Below are 21,007 nucleotides of genomic sequence, written 5' to 3'. Positions count from 1 at the left end.
TAGAAGAGGCAGAGTCTGGGAGGAAGGATGGTGAGATCAGAGGTGGATGTGGTGACTTTGATGTGCTTGTGGGAGCTTCAGGTGGAGAAGGTTGGAAGACCATTGAATATCTAGGTCTGGGGCTCAGAAGAGGGGTCGATGCTAGATACAAAGATTTGGAAATCAACAAGGAATAAATGAGGAAACCATGACTATGACAGTAATAGAAATAAGTGAGATGCATGGACGTCTCCTGAAACGGGTCTAGAGAATGATAAATAAAAAATGAGTAGCAGTCAGAGCCTTAAAGGAGCTCGACAGAAAAGAATAAGTGGGAAAAAAAATCCAAAGAGGCAGAGGGAACACTAGCCAAGTATGATGTTATAAAGGTCAAAGGGAGGAAGGATTTTCAGGAAAGAGGCAAGACCAATATACAGAAAGGTCAAGTAAGATAAGAACAGCAATTAGTGGGTTGTTGGCAACTTTGGTGAGTTTAAATTAATCATTATCTTTCAACTAAATGTTCTGGAGAGCACAAAAACAATATGGAAAAATCAGTGAATATTTTAAAGTGCCTGCTTTGATGAAACGTGCCCTGAGCATCAGTCACCCTGGTATTGTAAAGAATCCACGTGTGATCCTGGGTGTCAGGCAGATCTAAGATCAAACAGTGACTCTGTCACTTGCCAAGTGAGAGACCTTGAGCAAGTTATTTAATTAACCTTTTCAGTTGCTTCACCTATAAAATGAGGATGGCACTACGCACCTTGCTTGTTGAGGATTAAAGATAATGCATGTAAAGCTTCTACCATGGTGTCTGACTCATAAAGAATGAAAGTCATCATTATGGGCCGGGTACCCCCTTTCTGGTGTCTAAAGTACCTTATACATCCATCTCCTGTGTCGCCAACTGCAACTTACTGAAACAACTTGGTCTTTATAACTGTCTCCCAGCCCCAGCCTTCGCCAGACTGCCAGCTTCTTAAGGGTGCCTTCTTCAACTTAGTTTCCCCATCAGTCAACACAGAGCAGACATCCTGGAAGTGACCTTGCTCGTGCAGGATCAGAAGGAAGCACTGGAGGTGGGCCCTGCCCTAGAGATACTCATGGGAAGACTTCTTCTACTGAGATGAAATTGGAGGTGCAGGTCTGAAAGCAAGATAGTTGTGTGCTCACATGGGTCTGCAAGGAGCTGAAGGTCATTTTTTAAAGTTTGCCATCACTCTAATTCTGTAAATCTCAAAGAAAGGATGATGAATCAGAGAAACTGAGGAGGACACGTGGTGCAACTTGATAGTTCACTGATTCACCCAAACTCACACAATATGACTCTATAATTGTGGAGAGTATACCTTTCTGAATCAAGAAGAAAAAGAAAAACTATCAAAATCAGGATTCATAATCTGATGAAGGATTGTGAGCAGGCACCAGGTACGAAAGAGGAGCTGGAAGGGTAACAGCTTGAATGTCAGGGTATGGGGATTTTTAAGTCATTTTAAGAGCTCCATAAGAAGCATCTCGGAACCCAGGGCCATCCTAGGCCACCAACACGTGAGAGCCCAGAGTGGCTCATATGCTCACTGTGTTAGTTTCCCACAGCTCCAAAGGCAAACGATCACAAACTGGGTGAAAAATGTGTGGTCCCACAATGCTGGAGGCCAGAAGTCTGATATCAAAGTATTGGCAGGAATGGTTCTTTCTTGAGGGCTCAGAGGAAGAATCTGTGCCTTGCCTGTCTCCTGGCTTCCGGTGACTGCTGGCAATCCTGCGCATTTCTTGGCTTTTACAGGCATCGCTCCAATCTGTACCTCTGTCTTCACGTGGCGCTTCCCCTCTGTGTGTCTCTGCGTCCAAACCTTCCTCTTTTTATAAGGACACCGGTCACTGGATTAGGGCCTCCCCTCAATTTAGTATGACGTCATCTTAACTTGATTACATTTACACAGACCCTATTTCCAAATGAGGTCACGTGCGCAAGTCCGGGGGGTTTGGAATATTGGCATATTGTTTTGAGGAACACAGTTCAACTTACAAAACTTCCAGTTACTCCTGTTGCCCTTCCACCCTCGCACGCCATTCCCCGGCCTCTGAGAACTGCGTGCGGAGATTCAGTCTTGCCGTATTCTCACCTCTCCGTGCTGCAAACGTGCTGGGCCTTTTCCCAGGAACGCTCCTTTCAGCCCCTTCTCTTCCACTGGGAAACCAGTTGGGATGTTATCTTTTAAAACTCAGGGGACTTTTCCCCTTTTCTAGGAAGATTTTCCTCCCTCTCACTATTTCTCAGAATCACTTGCTGTATTTTCAGTTCCCCCTAAACCCCTCTGTATATCTTGAGTATGACAGTTAGCAAGATAGATTATGACAAACTGTCGGCATGCCTTCTCTTTTCACTAGACTGCAAGCTTTGTGAAGACACTAGTCCTATGTTTTACCTTTGCATTCTCTGTGGCTGCTACACAGTGGGTATCCAACTGCTTAAGAGTCAGAATTTGGTAGGAGGCTTAACTCAATGCTCTGTGGCGTTGGAGTCTGTTTGAACAGGCCAGCCTGGTCAAGCTAAATTGCGCCATTTCTTCTAGCCCAAACCAACACTTTCCATGGGGTCAAGCGTGGGCTGTCAGGGAATTTCCAATCTAATTTCCTCTCCTTCCCATCTCCGTGGGAGGTCTCTGTGCTGGATCCTGTCAGGCCAAGCTTGATGTGAGCTGACAGGATGGACTGGTTGCTCCCCACTCTGCCCTAAGGGAGGCTGCAAGCAAAGGTTGCTGGCTGGTGGGGTCCAGTGCCACAATGCCGCATTCAGTGGCTGCTGGGGGGTTCCCCTGTGTTTGTGTGGGCATCTCATGGTCCAAGGCCAGCAAAGGCCCATAAAAATGTCAAGCCTGTGAAAAGGACAGAGCTCTTTGGCCTTCTTTCTCCCCTGGCGAGAGGTTTTCTTCTTAGTTATGTCTCCTTAAAAGAAGTCCTTCCTTTTCTTCACCTGGGGCTCCTGCCCCTCCAGTGCTCTCACCAACAAGCATAGAGAGCAGAGGTCAGAGGAGACACGGCACAGACGTCAGTGGCATTTCAGAGCACAAAAGTCTTCTCAAAAGAGAGTTTAATCCACCGCTTCTCACAGGTGGGGAAACTGAGGCCTGGGGTGAGAGGGAGCCTTGCCTGAGACCATGCAGAAAGCTGGCAAGAGAGAGAGGGAGAGAGCCCAGCTCCCCAATCCCAGACAGGGCTGCTTTGCCTTCAGCCGCACTACCTCTGCCTGTCTCTCCCGGGAAAGAAGACACTGAAGGTTTAACTGACATTTGACAGCAGAACAAACTATGCAGAAAGTTCACCTAAGCCCTTTCCCTGACTCTGTCCACTTAAAAGAGTGTTAATTATTCAAAGACGTGCAGACTCCATTCTCAGGGACAGAACAGAGAGGAGACCGTGTTTGCTGTCCAGGGCTATGACATCAATGCATCACTGTTCCTGGAGATCACAGCTCAGGAACACTACAGAGATAAAAATGGACTTGGACGTTGACTGCACATTCAATAAAAGGTTAAATGTGGCTGGGCATAGTGGCTCACGCCTGTAATCCCAGCACTTTGGGAGACCAAGGCGGGTGAATTGCCTGAGCTCAGGAGTTCGAAGCCTGCCTGACCAACATGGTGAAACCCTGTCTCTACTAAAAACACAAAAACTTATCCAGGGGTGGTGGCATGTGCCTGTATCCCAGCTGATCAGGAGGTTGAGGCAGGAGAATCGCTTGAACCCAGGAGGCAGAGCTTGCAGTGAGCCAAGATCGCACCACTGCTCTCCAGCCTGGGCAACAGAGCGAGACTCCGTCCCAAAACAAAACAAAACAAAAAAACAACAAAAAAAAACCCAAAAAAAACCCAACAACAACAAACAACAAACAAACAAACAAACAAAAAAAGAAATGTGTTTTAACCTTTCATTAAAACAAAAACCAGTTCATTCTTCACCACTTATTTATAGGACCCAAGTGTTCAATTAGTGTCTTAAAAAAATAAGGGGGGAAAGGATATTTAGATTCCTTTAAATCCAAGTCAACGAGAGCCAAAGGAAACACCAGCAGTCTCACATTTGTGGGAGTCGGTTCTGTCACCACTTCTTCAGCTATTCCTCTCTCCACCACTGGCCAGCATGAGCCCTAATGCTGTGATAGATGGAAACTCACGTTCTTCAGTCTAGCTCCAAGGCCCCCACCACAGCTTGCTGCTCACCTGCCCTTCTATTTCCATCCCTAGGCCTCACCTCATTGGCATGAATTCCTTCACTGCATGCTGAGCTTGTACTATTTTTCTTTGCTTAGGATTCCGTCTCCTCTCTTTCTCCCCTCATCTCCATGCTTCCCTCTCTACCTGTCTAAATCCTAAATCTACCTTCAAGGTCATAAAACAGTCCTGCATCTCTCCAGTCTCATATTTCCTTCTTTGAATCTAATCTCCAGGGCACCTGCTTTGCCTCTACTGTGGAAAATGGGGCTTCCTGCCTAGTGGTGGACCCTCCATCCATTCATCTATCCATTTAGTGTTTATTTACTACTCATCGATTCATTCAAGTCATTTACAGAATATCTTCTATGTGTCAACAGTGCCTGCCTCAAGGAGCTCACCTCCCAACGTGGAAGACAGAAGACAGATAATTGTAACAGCATAAGCATTGCCACAAGATCGAAAATGCATTCCGAAGGCAGTGGAAAGTCACTGGAGGATTTAAAAGAGGCAAAGCAGTGACAGAAACAAATACGTGTTCTCAAACCTGCTCTTGGAGCAATGTGGAGGGTGGATTTGGTGAGGGTAGGAGTGCAGTGTGAGGATAATGATGGTGCTAAAGTGAGGGTTACAAGGTTCCTTAGGAGATTATTGCAATCATTCCAACATAATATGAAAGTGCGCCCAAGGGAGAAACAGAAGGAATACAGGGGAAGGGAAATGGGGACTGAAACTGTCAGAAAGTCTTGATTGTGGGCAGGGACTGTGTATGTCTAAGACCCCATGGTTTCTGGCTGGCCCTCTTGTGTGGAAGGTAATGTTGGTCACTGGTTCCAGCAAGAGTAGGTTGAGGGAAGAGCTGAGGGGCTCGCTCATGCCCATGCTGTGATTAAGGAGACTGAGTGCAGGAAGACAGAGGTCTACATGGCTATTCCATGGATATGGAGCTTAGGTCCCCAGCAGGCTGTAGATTACTCATGGATATGTTTTCCCTATTGGTACTTGAGATCAGAAGCAGAGACTGAGAACTACTCCTGGTTTTTCGGTCCTTTCTTGAGTATGTAGATGTTCGTTTGCCTTGTGAGTCAATGCAGGACTGAAACTCCAAAATAGATAGTATAAATGGGGAGAAGGCACATTTATGGGACAGAGCAGCAAGTGGGAGCCTAATCACTTTGATTTGCCACTCACCACAGCTCCCTAGCCCCAGTTCATTCACCTATGATGGAGATGTTGATACCTGGGACATAGGACCACCATGAGGCCATGAGGTCATGTGTTCTCATCTGCCAGCTTCATGAGTCTGTGGAAGAAGCATTGCCTTCGGGAGCTTGCAGTCATAGTTCTGGTCATGCCTGTGGACAAATTGTTTCTATTTACTGAGTTTTAATTTTCTGTCTTAATTGCAGGATCTGAAAGACCATCTCCAAGCTTAAGATGTTACATCCCAAAAATACTGTAAGAAACTACTGATTTAAAGAGTCATAACCACACCTATTACACTTCAAGGCTCACTAAATGAGAACAAGAATGGCAAAATGACTATCCAATGTCACGAAGACAGCCAAGCCTTGGGATCATCACTTACTAAGGCTTGACATCTTCAGAGTGACGGCTTATGTTCATTTCTCCACAAGCGGGACATTCACGGACCTCCCAGCGCTGGGAGTGTCTATTCCTGTAACAATGTCAACTGAGCCATATCCACATGTTCTCTAAAATAATAACTCACTTTGTGCAGAGAATGCAGAGACATTGTAACGCGGATGCCAGAGAAAGGGGACAGGGGAAGAGAAAGGCCTGGAGCATCACGTGGGAGTGGAGCCTTGGAGAGGAGACCAAATTGCCTCTTGCATTCTACCTGGGCTTGAGTGCGTTGTAGTGGAGAGACCACGAGTTGGACGTTCCACACGATCTGACTGGAGTCCTAATCTGTTACCTACTCAATAGAGGACCTTGGAGAGTTACTTAACCCCAACTTAGCCTCTCTTGGTCTCTTCATCTGCAAACCAGGAAAAGTACCAGCAACCCTGGAAAGTGATTGTGAGAATGAAATGAAAGAATATAGGACCTGGCACAGGTTGTGGCCAGTAAAATTTAGCGACCTCTACAGAAACATTATTCTTCAATCACCTTCCACTTTTCCAAACCAAGGGGAGGCTACCAGTGGGCGGGAATGGGCCATGGCCAGCTTGGGGTCCTCTGACTGTGGTGGGGGAAGGGAGGCTTCCCTTGTTTCTTCCTGCAGCCTTGGGGAGGCCTTTCATATGCATCTGCCCAGGCTAGGGGATTAGGCAAATGCAGGCCACAATTTGCAAAATAGCACGTCTGTCAGGTTTGCCGCGTGAAACTTTCGTGGGGGCTCTTGTTAACTGGTGAGACCGCAGTGCTCTGATGAGAACACGTCTCAAGCGTGGATCAGCCTTTTGGACAAGCATGAATCCTGTTTGCCTGCTCCTCAGCCTACCAGGGGTGGGGCTTCCAATGAACCAGGGTTTGAACAAAAGCTGGGATTTGTTTTCCAATGTGAAATCTAGCAGGAAGATGTCTGTGTTTAAATCAAGGCCCCAGCCCCTCACCCCCACTACCTCAGACCCCTCCCAGCTCTTCCAGTGCCACCTGCAGTCTGGGATGAGGGTGTCAATGTGTGTTTGGAAGGTAGAGGCGTGAGGGCAGAGGGGACTTTGTATTGGGTATTATCCCAGAGCAGGAAAGGGTGATTCAGTTAAATGTTCATTAACTTATCACCTACTTTGCACCTAGCCGGATGCTAGACACAGGCGGAGCTGAGGGAGAGACAATAGGGGACTGGGGTCTTTTGCTTCAAGAAACAGAGTCTATAGAGGAATAAAGGGCTATGCATAGCTACAGTGCAAAACTGAATACAAGCACTCAAAGAGAAGTCACAAGTGTTTTTGTGCCGGCAATACAAGGCTGCATTCCAGGCCACAGGTCCTCACATTGCTAGCCTCAGGCTTTTAAAGACATTCCAGCCACTTACCTGCAAGACTTCCTAAGCAACATACCCTAGTCCAGAAGAGAAAACAAAACTAGCACCTGCCTGAGAGATAAGAAGAATATATTTATGCCTTTCTTCCTTCTCTCAGAGGCAATTTACTACGATGGAGGCTCTAAAGAATAAAGAAAGGCATGAGGGACCTTGTCTGCTGCTGCTTTGATTTGTCCTTGGCTCTCGTGGCTATACCTGGCTTGAAGGAAAACCTCAGCTGGAAGCTGACGTATGAAGAATGAACAAGTGAATGAATAACGATACACAGATGAGCATATCACAGCCCTGCTGCAGAGGGACTCTACGGGGCAAAACGCAGAGTTCTCAATCACACAATTAGCCACCTGCTTGAGCAGATTCCAGCTCAATGCTTTCTTCCGGGCACTGTACCGGCTTCACTCAGAACAAGTCCTACGTTGAGGAGAAAGACCAGCATCTTGATTGGGTGAAAGTGTAACTCACATTCTTGAACTCACACTTATCTGGTGTCAAAAATTACCAACAGCACAAAAAGATCTGCCTTTTAGGTCTTCTCAGAGAGTGCAGCTGAAAATGTCCGGGTGAAGACCAAATGGCCTCCGAACTGCTTGTCCCAGCGTTCGGGACCACCGCGACCCGCTCCTGTCTGCCTCTTCCTACCCCTGACACTCAGAACTCACCGCGCCCACTGCTCTTCTTCACACACAGCTCACTTGGCCTTGGCATGCTCTTCTCGGCCGCGCCCATGTTCCCCACTGCCTAGACTTGGCTCATGAGTGGACTTCCATGACCTCTGCCTGCACAGTCTTTAGCCACCCACAGAACTCCTCACCAAATGACGTTTTCCCCAATCCCTCCACTTGAGCGGAACCTCTCCCCACTGTGTTAATGGGGTATGATGGATGTGGCTCTGTGACTTGGAGGCTCTGTGCACGAAGTGGAGCCGACAGAGCCCACACAGACTGGCGAGCCCGTGGGCTCCAGACGTGTATGTGGACCAGCTGATTTGCTTCAGGGAAAGGGGCCCTGGGTACTTTAGTTCTTCATGTGTTTGGATCACTGATTGAAATGAAGACAAGGTGCTATTAACTCAGGAGAAGTGGAGAGAGGCTGCAGGCCAGGGTAGTGTGAGATTCTGAAGGACTGAGAATGTCCCTCGGTGGCTCTCCCATGCCCTTGTCCCCGGAGTTGTTCCTTATGCTAATGGAGTGTGGACTGATTTTCTTCCACAGCAGCCAGGTAAGGGTGTGCAGGGTTTGCACAGTACAAGGACACCTGGCCACGGGGCCAAATGGGGATGGAATCCCAACCACCGTAAGCTGTATGCTTGGATGGGGTTATCCAGACAGCAGAAGGGCGCACTGTTTTCTAACACACACAGAGATAAACTGTGGGCTAGGGGCCTGCCCTAATGTTTGCAGAGCCTGGAGCAAGAATGCAAGTTAATCAATCTATTATTCAAAAGATAAAATCAGCTTAAAACTATTAACTAAAATATATTCTATCCTCCTGCCATGACAAATAGATCTTTATAATAACTAATAATGTGAAGCCCATGTTCTAATTTAGAATTCTCAAAAGGGGATCTTACCCCTAGCCCATGCCCAACCCCCTCCCCTTTCCTTCCCCAGCAATGTCCTTGTCCACAAGGAGCCTTATGCAGCCCCTTCTGGACACAGCAGGGCACCCAGCTCAGAAGCCCAGGTCCTCTTCAGAATCCCTTGAATGCAACTATCCTGTGGTGGCCCCTGGACCTAGGGGTGCACACATTGGCTGTGTATCCATTGGTGGCCCCTGGACCTAGGGGTGCACACACTGGCTGTGTATCCATTGGTGGCCCCTGGACCTGGGGGTGCACACACTGCCTGTGTATCCATTGGTGGCCCCTGGACCTGGGGGTGCACACACTGGTTGTGTATCCATTGGTGGCCCCTGGACCTAGGGGTGCACACACTGGCTGTGTGTCCCTTAGTGGCCCCTGGGCTTGGGGCTGGGTGCACATGCTGGTTATATATCCCTTGGTGGCCCCTAGGCTTTGAGGCACACACACTGGCAGCACATCCTGGGCCTAGGGGTGCACACACGGGCTGTGCAATCCATACTTAGGAGAGCAAACCTGAGGAAAGACCCATGTAGGCCCCAGACCTGGCTAATGGTGTTTTGACAGAGAATTTAGGGGTTCCAGATGCTCAAGGTAAGGACTAGGTGTATCCCTTGATGGCCCAGGGACTAGGAGTGCACACATTGGCTGTGTATCCCTTGGTGGCCCCTGGACCTGGGGGTGCACACACTGACTGTGTATCCCTTGGTGGCCCCTGGACCTGGGGGTGCACACACTGGTTGTGTATCCATTGGTGGCCCCTGGACCTGGGGGTGCACACACTGGCTGTGTATCCATTGGTGGCCCCTGGACCTAGGGGTGCACACACTGGCTGTGTATCCATTGGTGGCCCCTGGACCTGGGGGTGCACACACTGGCTGTGTGTCTCTTGGTGGCCCCTGGGCTTAGGGCTGGGTGCACATGCTGGGTATATATTCCTTGGTGGCCCCTAGGCTTTGAGGTGCACGCACTGGCAGCATATCCTGGGCCTAGGGGTGCACACACGGGCTGTGCAATCCATACTTAGGAGAGCAAACCTGAGGAAAGGCCCTTGTAGGCCCCAGACCTGGCTAGCGGTGTTTTGACAGGGAATTCAGGGGTTCCAGATGCTCAGGGTAAGGACTAGCTGAGGAAGGCAGGCTGCCGGCAACCGTGTGCCCTTGACTTGTTGGGCTCCTTGCCCACGGGCATGGGCATGATCCTAGAAAGTGCTGGACTCCTCTTGCACAGGCCTAGGTGTGGGATTGCTGTACTGGTAGCAGCTGTAAGAGTTAAGTTCCACAGCTGGGTAGGTGGGGAGAATGAGCTGGCAAGCGTGGGCCTTCATCTAGCAACGCTTTGTCTGCCCAAGGCCAGGTGGTGACATTCAGTGGCTCACGTCTGACGCTCTGTCCAGCTCTTTGATGTCAGGTGCCATGTCATTTTTATACTCTTGGTAGCAACTATTAGTAGCACTATCCTTCAAGGCCTAAGTGTTCAACGGGCATTTCTAAAATTTGTCATGATACACATCATGAAAATAACACTGGACTTGGAGCCCAGACGCGTGGGTTCTCTCTCTGCTCTGCCACAGCTCACTCAGCCTAGGCTTATCATGTTTCCTCTCCAGGCCTTACATTTTCCCATCTAGAAAACAAAGGTGTTGGTGGCCGGACTCAGTGGCTCACGCCTGTAATCCCAGCACTTTGGGAGGCCAAGGCGGGCAGATCACCTGAGGTTGGGAGTTTGAGACCGGCCTGACCAACATGGAGAAATCCCGTCTCTACTAAAAATACAAAATTAGCCAGGTGTGGTGGTGCACGCTTGTCATCCCAGCTACTCGGGAGGCTGAGGCAGGAGAATCGCTTGAACCCAGGCGGCAGAGGTGTGGTGAGCCGAGATAGCGCCACTGCGCTCCAGCCTGGGCAACAAGAACAAAAACACTCTGTCTCAGAAAAAAAAAAGAAAGAAAGAAAAGAAAAGAAAATGAAGGAGGGAGGGAAGGAAGGAAGGAAGGAAGGAAGGAAGGAAGGAAGGGAAGGGAAGGAAGGACGGACTGAAGGAAAGAAAGAGAAAGAAAGAAAGAAAGAAAGAAAGAAAGAAAGAAAGAAAGAAAGAAAGAAAGAAAGAAAGAAAGAAGGAAGGAAGGAAGGAAGGAAGGAAGGAAGGAAGGAGAGAGAGAGAGACAGAGAGAGAGAGAAAGGAAGAAAGAAAGAAAGAAAGAAAGAAAGAAAGAAAGAAAGAAAGAAAGAAAGAAAGAAAGAAAGAAAGAAATTAAGAAATTAAGAAAGAAAGAAAGAAAATAAATAAGGGTGTTGAGCCGACAGTTTCCAAAGTTCCATTTGGATCTGAAGGTCTGTGGTTTATGACTCCTGCAAGCTAGTTTTCCTTATCTGTCCATCTTCCTCAACACTGGGTACTCAGTACAATGACCCAGGAAGCTTTACAAAAAATTACCAGAGCCCAGGCCCTACCCCCAGAGATTCTGCTTCAGTTCCTCTGAGGCGTGGCCCAAGCCAAAGCTCCCCAGTGACTCCGACGTGCAGCCGTGGCTGGGAAGCACTGTTAGAGTTGGACGGCAGCTCTTCCCTCCTCCCACTCCTCACCCACATCCAGGAACAATAGAGCCGGACAGATGCCTGGCTGCAAAAGCAGAACAGCTGTAGGCAAGGCGAGACTCTGGGATCCTGGGGCGGGGGTCTCCTGCTCACTCTCCAGGAAGATGGGAATAAAGAGAGCCAATTTCCTGACCTCAGGCTCCTCGCCTCCCTATCCATCTTCCCATCCTCCAGCTGAGAGCCTAGGGGGAGGAGGAGGGAGAGCAGGCAGCTGCCTAATCTAGGGAGATTTTCTCAGGGGTGGGGGAGGCTGACTTTTGGCTCCAGTCTTCCTCCGCCCTCACAGCTGGAGCTGGAGCAGCCAGAGTGAGCGCGCTGGGGCTGGGATCTCAGCTGCTGGCAGTTGTTCCCATGTTATGTCCCTGACAGCTGCAAATCTGCTGACGTGTTGCATATGTGTGTGTCCACATGCGAGCGTGGACTCCAGCAGAACAAATAATAATAAGCAGAACAAATAAGAGGTAGAATGTGGAGCCCAGGAGCCTCTTCTTACTAGACTTCAAGATACCCCTGAAGCCCTCCCTGACCCCCACCTTCCTCCAGGCTGCAGCTCCCATGAGCCCCTTGTGCTTCCCCTCATTGAGAGTCCACGATAGCAGAGGATTCGATGATTCCAATACTACATTTACTGAGCGGGTCCTGGGTGCCAGGCATTCTCCTAAGCGGGGTAGGTTGATGGTTCTATTGAACCCTCAGAATAACCTTATGAAGCAAGCATTATGATGATTTCTATTTTATAGATGAAACCAGGAAAAGATAGGTTAACATTTAATCCAAGATCACACAGCTGCCAAGATTCAAAGTCAGGCAGCCCGGTGCCAGAACGTGAGCATCTTACCACGTGGCTCTTCTGCCTCCTGTCGGTAACTGATCACAGGTGAAGGCCTGTTCCAATAAATGAGGTCTCTCAGCCCTGACATTCTAACAGTGATGTTGCTTGTAGAGACACACATTTTATAGTTTGAGTTTTTTTTGTTTAGATCAGAGTTTATCTTGGACAATATTGGCTGAATTCATAAGCCAAAGTCAGAAGCACCTGTCATCGCCCTGCAGGGCTCTGCTTCTGGGCGGACTGTAGGAGAAGTCCTGAGAGGAGAATGATCTGGGCAGCATTTGCCAGAACTGGGCTACAAAACATGATTGTAAAACCACTGAACGAGAGAACCCCCGATGATGGTGTAGAATGTGGGGCCTGCACCCTCCAACTTGCAAAGGCTTCTGCTTCCTGGACACCTGAGGCCTTCACCCAACAGTAGTGTTGGGTTGGGTTGAAATATCCACAAGCTGGCCCAGCACGGTGGCTCACGCCTGTAATCCCAGCACTTTGGGAGACCGAGGTGGGCGGATCACGAGGTCAGGAGATCGAGACCACCCTGGCTAACACGGTGAAATCCCGTCTCTAGTAAAAATACAAAAAATTAGCCGGGTGTGGTGGCGGGCGCCTGTAGTCCCAGCTACTCGGGAGACTGAGGCAGAAGAATGGCATGAACCCGGGAGGCAGAGTTTTTAGTGAGCCGAGATCGCACCACTGCACTCCAGCCTGCACGACTCCACATGCCAGTTGCTTTCAGTGATGACACGGGTCCTGCCTTTCTAAGATGGTAGGAGGCTGGGGGGCAGGGAGGGGCAGAATACAGCTTGTAACCTGACGTCCATAAAGCCCTTTGGTCCTGGGGTGTTTTTTGCTGAGCATACTGACCTAATATGCGCGTGACTGTAGGAACGGGGCATCTATGAGGGGGAAGTAACCATGAGAACAGCTATTAGACAAATGAAAACAGATCGGTCATTCACTGCAGAGTTCAACCGATGCCTTCCCAGAAATCTCATTTGAACCCCCAACTTGCTTTTATGAGTTTAATCCTCTTCATCCTCTCTCCTTAGCCAAGTTTCATTCCCGTTTGTTTAATTACCAGTTGTATGAACAAGTCCTTCCATTTTCTCTTACTAGGTTTTACATTTTTATTCATTGACACATTATAAAAATTAAAGTTCTTTACTAGAGAGAGGTGAACTCTGCTTCAGAAGAGTGAATTTTTATGGGGTGTCAACATTTAATGTGGATAAGAATGCACCATGGAATCACTGGGGTGTCTTGTTAAAAGCCGACGTGGCTTCCATCGGTCTGGGGGGTGGCCTAGGATTTTCCATTTCCACGAAGCTTCCAGGTGATGACAGTGTTCCTGGTCCACAGACCACATGTCGAGGTGCAAGGCTATAGAGAGCCTGTGAGACGCACCAAATTAACCTGAAGACTAGAGACCAAATAGCCATTCAAGCAATGCATCTACACTCTAAACAGCCCTACGGGCAGGTAAGTACGGCGACCTCATCCCAGAGGGAGCCTGGACCAGCCTCACTGGGCTTCTCTTTCAAATGAGCCCATCTGTTGTCAGGCTGCACCCACATCCACATCTCTGCACCTGCATCTCTGCTCAGGTACATTTTTGTCCTAAATCCCTGAAGCCAGGCTTTGTAAAAAGCCTGAGCTGGCTAAAGAATTGCCAGGAAGAGGAGGCGAGATGGGGTGCCAGGGGCACAGCGAGCAACGGGGGACTGGTGGGCCATGCCGCGCAGTGCCTGGATGGCCATGGTTGCCAAGTTTTGAGTGGAGGAGTAATATAATCTGATTTTTACTTGAAGAGGTTGTCTCTGACTTTCCTTAGAATGGGCTGGAGAATGGGAGACAGGGAATAGAAACAGGAAGGGGAGGTAAGTGGCTGTTGAAGTTCCAGGCAGAAGAAGGTGGCTGGACTGAGGAAGGCAGTGGCAGAGCTGAAGAAATGCATATCTAGAACTCTCCTGTTGACACTCTGGGACCTGTTGAGAATAGGGAATGTGCTTTACCCATTTGCCTGCCTTCTTTAGTCAAGCTTCATGAGTGGTAACACCCAGCAGCTGTAGTTCTCTCAATTCCCACTTATGTCTCCATCTGCAGCAGCCTGGCTCTGCCCTGCAGTCCCATTGGAACTGCTCTGCCAGAGGCCACCTGGGATCCTCATAGAGTAAAATAACCTCGTTTAAAAATTCTGTCACACCACTTCTAGTCAACATTGTATGGAGGTCCTAGCCAGTTTAATAAGTCATGCAAAAAACAAGGCAGACACATTGGAACAGAAGAAATAAAACCATTTTTTTGGTGTGTGAACAACGTGCTCATATATGTAGAAAATCCTAAGGAATTTTCAAAAAGCTACTAGAACTGATAAATGAATTCGACAGTGTCACAGAATATAAGATTAATACGTAGAAATCAATTGTATTTCTATACGCCGGCAAAGAGCAACCCCAAAAATAAAACTTCAGAAATTCTATTGACAGTAGCATACAAATATTTAGGAATAAATTTAATAAAATATATTTAAGACTTATACACAGAAAACTACAACATATTGCTGAGAGAAATTAAAGAATACCTGAACAAACAGAGTGATATGCCATGTTATGTCTTGGAGGTCTCAATATTTTTAATTAAAGATGGTAATTATTTTTAAATTAATCTATATATTTAATGAAATCACAAAAAAAATCCCAGCAGATATTTTTGCAGGAATTGACAAGCTGATCCTAAAATTCATTAGAAAAGACAAATAACCTAGAATAAACAAAACAATTTTAAAAAATTTTTAATTGTGGTGAAATAAACATAAAATTTACCAACTTAATAATTTTTAAGCTTAAAGTTTAGCAATGTTAAGTATATTAACATTGGCATGCAACTAATCTCCAGAACTTCTCATCTTCCCCAATTATGTTTAATAAACTTAATTTTATTTTATTTTTTGAGACAGAGTCTTACTCTATTGCCCAGGCAGGAGTGCAGTGGCATGATCTCAGCTCACTGCAAACTTCACTTCCTGGGCTCAAGCAATCCTCCCACCTCAGCCTCCTGAGTAGCTAGGACCACAGGTGTCACCATCATGCGCAGTTAATTTTTGTACTTTTTTGTAGAGATGGGGTTTTGCCATGTCGCCCAGGCTGGTCTCCTGGGCTCAAGCAATCCGCCTGCCTCCTGGGCTCAAGATATCTGCAGAGATCTGCCCACCTCAGCCTCCCAAAACACTGGGATTATAGGTGTAAACCATCACACCCAGCCTAAATTCAATATCCTTTAAATAACTTCCCATTCCCCTCAACTTACAACTGGCAACCACCATTCTAATTTCTGTCTCTAAGGATATGACAGCTCTAGTTACCTCACATAAGTGGAATTACACATTTGTCTTTTTGTGATGGACTTACTTCATTTCACATGACCTCAATATTTAATCACATTGTAGTATGTGTCAAAATTTCCTTCTTTTTAAAGACTAATAGTCCACTATGTGTGTATATATGTATGTATGTATATGTACACATGCCACATTTTGCTTATTCATTTGTCGATGGGCACTTGAGTTGCCTCTACCTTTTGGCTATTGCGAATAATGCTGCTATGTACATGGGTATACAAATATCTCTTCCAGCCCCTTCAATTCTTTTGGGTGTATATGCAGAAGTAGAATTGCTGAGTCATATGGTGATTTTATTTTTAATACTTGAGGAAACACCATACTGTTTTTCAAAGTGGCTGCACCATTTAAATTTCCATCAACAGTATACAAGGGATCTAGTTTCTCTATATCCTCACCAACATGTTATTTTGATTATTTTTGATAGTAGCCATCCTAACGGGTGTGAGGTGGTATCTCATTGTGGTTTTGATTTGCATTTCTCTACTGCTTAGTAACATTTGAGCATCTTTAATGTGCTTATTGGACATTTGTATATCTTCTTTGGAGAAATATTTTTTGTCCTGTGAACCGAAACAATTTTTTCAAATAATCAAGTTAAAAAATATATGCTACCTGATTATAAGACTTACTATAAAACTACAGTAATTAACAGTGTGGTATTAGATAACAATGGATCAATGGAGTGGAATTGAGAGCCTAGAAACAGATTCTCACTTTTATATGGTCAATTAATTTTGATAAAGATACCAGAGTAATTCAATAGGGAAAAACATAGTCTATTTTTATAAATGATCTTGAAATAACTAAATAATTATAAAAGATATTACTCTTGACCCTTATACCATATACAAAAATTAATTCAAAATGGATTACAGGACTAAAACTATAAAACTTCTAGGAGAAAACCAAGAATTTTTTTTTTTATAATTTTGGGTTAAGCAGATTCCTTAGGAAGCAAAAAGTACAAATTATAAAAGAAAAAAACTGATTCATTAGACTTCATCGAAATTTAAAAATTTGCTCAGTGACAGGAAATGAAAAGAAAGGTCAGAGATTGGGAGAAAATATTTGCAAACTATCTGATTTGAAGTAAGGATATATAAAGAACCCTTATAACTTAATAGCAAGAGAAACTACCCAATTAAAAGATTGGCAAAACATATGAACAAATGTTTCACCAAGAAGATATATGAATAGTCCCAAAGCACATAAAAAACGTTCAGCACCACTGGTATTAGGGCAATACAAATTAAAATTAAAACCACAATAAGATCCAACTATATGCCTACTAGGAAAATTTAAAAACAAAACAAAACAATATTGAGTGTTGATAAAGGCATAGAGAAACTGGAATGCTTGTAAGTTGCTAGTGGAAATGTAAAATGGTAGAGCCTTTTTGCAAAATTTGGCAGCTTCCTTTAAAAGTTAGCACATGCTTGCCAGGCAACCCAGCAATTCTGCCCCTAGGTGTTCACCCAAGAGAAATGAAAATCTGTGTCCTACCAAAGAGCTGTAAGTAAATATCCATTGCAGGATTATTCATCATAATACAAAACGGAAGCAATGCAAATTTCCATCAGTTGATGAATGGATAAACAAAATATGGTCTATCCATACAGTGAAAAACTACGCTCCATAAGATAGAAATATATTACAACTTCAGGCAACAACATGAAGAAATCTCAAAAACAGGCTAAAAGAAAGAAGCTAGACACAAAGGACTACATGATTCCATTTGTATGACATTTCTAAAAATGGCCAAACTCTAATGACAAAAGCATATCTGTGGTTGTCTGGGGCTGGGCTCGGGATTAGGGATCAACGGCAAAGGGATGTCAGGGAAATTTTTGTGGCAATGAAAATGTTTTAAAACTTGAGCATGATAGTGGTTGCAGGACTGTATAAATTCACTAAAACTCAGTGACCCATATGCTTCAAATGAATGAATTTTATGGCATGTACTTTCTGCCACAGTAAATTTGTTTAGAAAAGTCTTTCATACATGAAACACCTACTAAAACAAATGAATTTTTTTTAACAAAACAAACCCCCCACAAAACTCTTGGCTTTGAATGACTGGTTCTGCCCTTTCCTGGTTCTCCTCACGCCTCTGGGATGAGTTGCAGTCTCCTTCACAGAACGCTGTCTTCTGCTCACCCAGTAATGAGTGCGGCCTCTCAGGATCCAGCCTTTGGCCACTGCTTTCTAATGCCAGAGCTCCTCTCTGCATCCTTTCACTCATACTCCTGCTTTTCACAATGAGCAAGTGACTCTCAGGGGTATGCCCCTAACCCGACCTCTTCTCTGAGTTTCAGACTCATTGATTCTGGTGGTTTTGTTTTTGTTGGTTTTTTTCTTTGTTTGTTTATCCTTCAGGATATCACTGGCTGGTGCCTGTGATAATGGACACCACATACTCCATATATATAACATTTGACTCATCTTTCTACTCCTTTACCTTCTCTTCCTCTCACATCCTTCATCCGTCTTAGGGTCACCATCATCCACACCAACATTCAAGCTAGAAATGTGAGGGTCGAATAGAAATCAATCACCAGACCTGGGTTTTGTTTTGTTTTGTTTGAGACAGAGTCTCACTCTGTGGCCAGGCTGGAGTGCAGTGGCGCGATCTCGGCTCACTGCAACCTCCGCCTCCTAGGTTCAAGCTATTCTCGCGCCTCAATCTCCTGAGTAGCTAGGATTACAGGCATGCACCAACATCATGTCCGGCTATTTGTGTATTTTTAGTAGAGACGGGTTTTCACCATGTTGGCCAGCCTGGTCTCAAACTCCTGACTTTGTGATCTGCCCGCCTCAGCCTCTCAAAGTGTTGGGATTACAGGCGTGAGCCACCACACCCGGCCCAGACCTGGTTTTTATTTTTATTTATTTTTTATTTTTTTTTTAAATAAAGTTTACGTAGAAAAAAAGATCAGATTTTAATGTTTAGTTTGATTAATTTTGACAATCATACACATTCGTGTCATAATCTTCAAAATAAAATATAAGATATTTCTATTCTTTGAGGAAGTTCCCTCATGCCTCTAACAGGTCAACAGCCCCCCACCTAACACCCCAAAACACTTACATAAACCCACAAGCTGGTGTCTAACATTACATGTTGGTTTGTCTATATTTGGATTTCACGTAAATGAAATCATACAGTGTATACCATTCTGGGTCTGGTTTCCTTCGCTTTCCATAATGTTTTTGCTAGTCATCCATGTGACACTGAATATAGAAATAGCTTGTTCCTTTCTGTGGCTTAGTGGTATTCCATTATATGGACATACCATAGGTTGTTTATCCATGTACTTCTTCATGTACTTCCTGGTGGACATTTGGGTTGCTGCCATTTCTTCAATATTTCAGTAAGATGGCTATAAACATTCTTCACAATTTTATTGGGAACATACTTTTCTTGTACAAGTTTGTATGAACATAGTTTTCTTGGGCAATACCTAGCAGTGGAATTGCTTATTGCTTGCTCATAGGGTAGATGTACTTTTTTCTTTTTTGAGACGGAGTCTCACTCTTGCCCAGACTGGAGTGCAGTGGCATGATCTCAGTTCACTGCAAGCTCCACCTCCCAGGTTCAAGTGATTCTCCTGCCTCAGCCTCCTGAGTAGCTGGGACTACAGGTGCCCACCACCACGACCAACTAATTTTTTGTATTTTCAGTAGAGATGGGGTTTCACCGTGTTAGCCAGGATGGTCTCAATCTCCTGAACTCGTGATCCACCTGCCTTGGCCTCCCAAAGTGCTGGGATTACAGGCATGAGCCACCGCGCCTGGTATGGGTAGATGTACTTTTATAAGACACTCTCAAAGTCCTTCAAAGAGTTTCTACCATTGGCCTCTCCTAGCAGCAGGGCATGAGAGTTCCAGGTTCCTCATATGCCCACCAGCACTTGGCATGATCATTCGTTTTGATTTTAGCCATTCTAAGGGGTATGAACTACTATCTTGTTATAGTTTGAACTCGCATTTCCCTGATGTTTAATGATGTTGAACACTCTCGCCTGTGCTTCATTGGGCATTATCTTCTTTTGTGAGGTGCCTGTTCAAGTCTTTTGACCCTTGCCTTATTGAATCATTTGTCTTTGTATCTTCTATTTGTTGGACAGTCTTGTTAATTTTTTAAATCCAAAATATTTCTCCTTTTGGTCCCCTCCTTCCCACCCTGCTACCACTGAGCTAGCTCAGGGTCTTCTAATGTCTCGACTAAACTGTTACAGAATTCTGACTCGTTTCTTTGCCACTAGTCCTACTTTCTTTTGTATGATGCCTTTGATGTAGGCAGAAAAATCTCTATAAATCAATCTATGTCATCCCTCTGTTTCCCATAACCAACAGGAAAACATCAGGCATTTCAGATGACAATCAGGCCCCTCGTGTGTGTTCAGAGTGACTTCCTCAGTCTCATCTCCCTACAGGCCCAGTCTCCTGATTTGCTGACGGGTAGCGCTAATCATTTGTACTGGGAAGCCTTCCGTAAAGCCCCAGCCCGAGCTAGCTCCCTCCTGTGTGCTCCCTTAGCAACAGGGCACCCATCCACACAGCCCCAGCCTGTGGCAAGAGCACAGCAAGTGCTGGCTCACTGAATGAGGCATCAATTTCCTAGACTGTGGTATCAGGAAAAAGCTGCTCATGGTTTTAACAACAACAAAAGTGTGTGTGCAGAGATAGGCAGAAGCGGGTGAGATGAATAGGCTGAGTTCCCTCGAGTCACGCCCCAGGCACCCTGTCTGCTGGGAAGAGTGAGAGCGTGGAGAAGGGCTGTTTGCTGTGCCCAGCCCGTGGAGCAGTGCCGTCTGTGCTCTCCCTGTCCTGGCTGACTGAGTCCCAGCAGTGGCCTGAGTCCATGACAGAGGGGCCTGGGGAGCTGAAGGTGACCTGCTGCCTGTGAGCCCCAGGCTGTGCTACCCTGCTGTCTTGCTTGTCACCTTGCTAAAGACACAGCAAAGGGACCCCTCTTCTGCTCAACACCCAGAGGCACAGTGTGTAGACTCCAAATCCAACTTGCAGGCACACAGAACGCTTCTGTCTTTGTCCCTTCTCTCTCGTTCTGGAGACCCCTGAGGGAGTTTGTTGTTAATTTGCCCACCTGTGATGCCAGTCTTCCCCGTTCACATTTCAGCATGTTTGAATAAGAAGCCAGGTGTTGGCGTTAGCAGCTCATTAAGTTATAGTAAGAGGAGGGAGGAATCCAAGACTCCCAGGCAGAGAGTGAAGCTTAGAAGATCAGGCCCTCCACCCTCCTCCCATGCTTGGTTCTTCTCCACAGCGTCTTTGTCAGTGGACTCTCCACCCCGACTGAAATCCCTGCAATGACCGGAACTCACCACCTCCCGGTACCTGCCACTCCACCTGGGATAGCTCTGACAAGG

The sequence above is a fragment of the Macaca fascicularis genome, chromosome 2, assembly GCF_037993035.2.
Source record: "Macaca fascicularis isolate 582-1 chromosome 2, T2T-MFA8v1.1".
Lineage (NCBI taxonomy): Eukaryota > Metazoa > Chordata > Mammalia > Primates > Cercopithecidae > Macaca > Macaca fascicularis.
Note: the sequence above shows the minus strand (reverse complement) of the source record.